This window comes from Aplysia californica, unplaced genomic scaffold (genome assembly GCF_000002075.1).
Source record: "Aplysia californica isolate F4 #8 unplaced genomic scaffold, AplCal3.0 scaffold00247, whole genome shotgun sequence".
In the NCBI taxonomy this organism is placed as follows: Eukaryota; Metazoa; Mollusca; class Gastropoda; order Aplysiida; family Aplysiidae; genus Aplysia; species Aplysia californica.
In genome coordinates, this window is record NW_004797517.1 from 481,927 (window position 1) to 486,398 (window position 4,472).

A 4,472-nucleotide genomic window follows, 5' to 3' on the forward strand; every position below is an offset into this window, starting at 1 on the left:
CATTTTTTTAAATCAGCGTCGTCAAATTAGGGTGGCAGCAGAAGAGAATTACATTTTAAGCAATATTTTTTAGGAATTTCGAGTTTTTTAAATCCCCAAATAAATGCTTCATAAATTATACCAGCTGTGTTGTGGAGTAATTTTTTTCTTATATCTAGACCTATGCTTTAGGCACCCTCTATGTAGAGTCAAACAGACACCTACTGGCGTCCGTCCACGTCGTTCTTCAGCAGCTTAAGTTTCAGCGTTCTCTATATTATTGCCCATACGTAGGTGCCCAGATTTTAACTCCACAATGGGGAGAATGTTTATCGAGTTGGCCTATTTCTATAGACTGCTGAGATATTCCCCCCCCCCCCCCCCCGCCCCACAATATTGGTCTAACAGGTAGGGCTGATCAATGATAGTGATAGTTCATGATCGAAATTATGTCGAAGGGGACGTAAAATCACCCAACACTAGATTTAAAAAAACAACAATAAACCGTCTTGGTCAGTGTAATGTTAAACTGTACAGAGGGAGCTCTCGTAGCCAAGAGGTTTTAAGGTGCTCGCCTCTCATTCAATAGGTCCAGGATTCGAATTCGGATAGCGACAATTTTTTTCTTCTAACTTTTAAAAACTGTCTCCTTTCGCCTCCTTTCCCGTTTTCCAGCAATGTGCAGAGTTCTGTCGTCTGCTTTCGCCTCCACTTTCTGCCCCCATCCCCTCACCTCCTTTGCCCCATCCTCTGGGCTCCTGACTCTTTCTGTAGCCTTTCCACTGCTACGCCCTGGCTCCTTCTCAGTAACTGCTGTCTTTCAGTTTTACTTTCACTCAGCCACACCCCTGATCTTATGGTAAGAGAGATCTACCTAACCTTCTCGAATTCTCGGAGAAGGCCGAAAAATCTCAGAGGTCCAGTGTGCAAGTTGTGCACGTTTAAGATCCCTTGGTGGTCCAAAATCGAGTAGGCTTCAGCCACCATCGGGGAAAAATCCAAAATTCCCTACTATCTGAAAATGTTTAAAGTCCCATGCTCTCATATGAGCTTATGCAGATGCGAGTGCCGAAAAAACACTTACCAAACAAACAAAAAAGGTGGAACATGGTTAGAGAGCAGGAAATGATGTCAAAGGAAACGTTTTAGATATTTAAAAAAATGTTCCGTCGCAGTCAGGCTTTGGACCCGAAACCTATAGAATGAGAGACAAACAACATAGATCTACGTGTAACATCTAGACCACGAGAGCTGCCGAAAAACACTTACCAAACAAAACAAAAACTACAGAGAGAGAGAGAGATTGGAATCAGAAAAAGATAATGAGAATGAGAGAGAGAGAGAGAGAGAGAGAGAGAGAGAGAGAGAGAGAGAGAGAGAGAGAGAGAGAGAGAGAGAGAGATCAGAGAGAGAGATCAGAGAGGGGGAGGGGAGGGTATGGAGTAAAGTAGGATGATTAATCTGGATCTATATTTGTTTGTAATTTCAAAGCGCATTGAGAACTTTCTCAGTGGAATGCGGTGGCGGTGGTAGTAGTAGTGGCAGTAGCAGTAGTAGTACATGTACTTTGAGGTAGTGGTACCGTGGAACTCGGCTTCAACGAAAGAAAGGCATTGGATTCCCGGATTTTCTTAATAAGGAAAGCACTATTCCCAGTGTCACAGGGAATAGGCCCAGAAACCACAGGCAATAGGCCAGAATTGTCCCAAGTGTCACTGGGAAAAGGCCAAGAAACTATACCCAGCGACTCTTGAGAACAGACAGGCCCATTAGATCTATTGATAATTGTTCCCACACTGATCTACATGGGCATGATGATAATGGGTTACAATGTACTAAATACAAGATCTAGACTAAATATAATTTAGATCTGGATCTAGATTAAACTAAAGTAGATTCTGGTGTGAGTGGAATATCTTTTTTAAAGGAATGATCATTCTATGCTTGCTTTTTTTATTCAGTCGTAATTTAGATATATATATATATATATATATATATATATATATATATATATATATATATATATATATATATATATATATATATATATATATATATATATATATATATATATATATATATATATAGATATAGATATAGATACACGTCATGTAAATCTAGATCTAATACGGATTTTGGAGACCACTGACCACGATACAACTAGACAGGTGGAAATCCTTCCCGATTCTCTTTTCTTCTTGATCTCTAGATCTAGGCTACGGTCAAGTCTAGGCCCAAGTAAGAGAAGAGAACAAAAGTACTTAACTGAAATGAGAAGAGAGTCCACAGTACACGTTAGAATAGAATCTACGCCTAGAATCTATTTTTTGAAAAGCTGTCAATTTCTCTTCTTTGAAGAAGAACTTCACACACATTTTAATCTGCATCGCAATTTTGTTTCGAAGTTCGAAGTGAAAATCCAAAGGCAAAGACTTCTGATTTTTTTTAATGCAAAAGAGAACTTTCCGTTGTCACTGGGAATAGTTTCTGTACTATCCCCAGTGTCACTGGAAATAGTCACTTCGTTTTTTTAATTGATGAAAATAATTTTTTTTTAATAACTCGGATTCAATGAACACACATAAATAATATAAGTGAGCTCAGATTCAAAGAAGTCCCTTGCAAGGTGAATTGCTCTTTGTGACCAATCAGCGGCTTTCTTTCATTCCAACACACGCGTTGCTACCACGCATTCGAGTCTTAGTACAGCAGAACTCGGATTCAACGAGGTCGCCGGGCCTGACCTAAAACCTCGTTGAATCCGAGTGTTCGCTAGAGCAAACATGAGGTTTTTTGTAGATTATTACATGCACTGAGCACATATGTGTAAAGAGAAGTCACGAGTACAGTAGTGCCTGAAATGCCTGATATTATGAGCTGTGTAAAAAAAAGACCAATTCGTTCAAATGCACGCCTGTGTCATCTCGATTATTTGCCAAAAAGTTGTGTTGCTGTGTAGAGCCGAGCACACGGCAACTCTTGATTCCATAGACCAGCGCTCAATACATTACGTAGATCTACGTCAATACATGTACTAGCTTATATAATAATGGTCAGTTGCTGAGGGGGAAAAAAAGACTGACGCGATTGTATTTCCGTCCGATACCATGACACAGTCACACGTGTGCAGGCCGCCCATCCGACCCCGACACACGCCAGAGTATACACGTGCGTGTGCCAACAACGCATGTGTTGGTATGAAAAAAGGACGCTGATTGGTCGCATTCAATCGGCTTAGGGAGCAAAAGTTCACGATGCAAGTGCAATGGATGGTTTCCGTGAATAGATAACGTTCATTCTGGGAGAAAAATGAGCGAAGCCACGTCTGTGGGGGCTGGTCGCCCTGGAAGCGACCTCGTTGAATCCCAGCTTGCTGATTTAAGTGCTCGTTGAATCCGGGTTATTTTTATTGATTTTAAAGAAGAAAAAAAAGGGGAATCTATCTCCTCTCGTTGAATCCGAGTTCTCGTGGAATCCGAGCTCTTTAAATCCGAGTTCCACTGTACTGTATGGGTCGGGGTTGGACATGCGGCCAACATATGACCTGTGACTGTGTGTGCGTGTGGGGGGGGAGGTTGCAAACGGTCCGGGCGTGGAACATCAATGGAGGCACAAAAGCGACTGTTATTTTTTTTCCCCCTGGTAACTGATCAATATTTCAACGATAAGCTTACCTTGACATAGATCTATGTAACGAATTGTGCGTAGGACTGTATAATCAAACAACGCTGTATGTTTGGCTCTACACAGAAGCATGACTTGTTTAGCAAAAGTAAGATGATAGATGAAACAGGCATGCATTTGCACAAATCGGCTCTTTTGCACAGTGTTTTCTTGGAAGAGTTCAGTGTATTTTCCTGCAATTTTTAGGTATCAAAGAAACGAAAATGCCTCATCATATTTGAAACCAAACTTCTTTTGAATGAGAAAGTCGAATATATCGTACATTACTTGCTCGGTCCCTGTAATAATCTACACAAAAACCTCATAACTGCCATTTATAACGAACACTCTGATTCAACTAAATTGAAGGCCAGGCCAAAAGACCTCATTGAATCCGAGTTCCACTAGTATGTTGTGTGAGCTGTCTCTTTGTTTGTTTGTTTGTTTTAGGAGAGGTTTTACTGCGCTTGCAACTGCACAAGGTCATATGAGCGGCAGAAGATTAGAGGTGTTACAAGAGAGTAACAAACATAAAAAAGATGGGGAGATAAGGACGACAGATTTTTACAGGAAAGAAGAAGCAAACCACACCAGAGCACCCGCCAACCACCCACAAGCTGTCTCGGAAAATCCGGTTTTCATATTCCGCTATGTACGCAAAAACAAAATTTTAACCATAATTTCCTTAACACCCTACTGCAATAACTTTGGTATCAACATGCTCAGAATTGAAAGTTCTGATTGATTTTTCACTTAAATCCAATATGAAAATCTAGTGTTGGGTACCTAAAATTGTATCTCCCTCTACTGACCTTTCACACCCACACTGC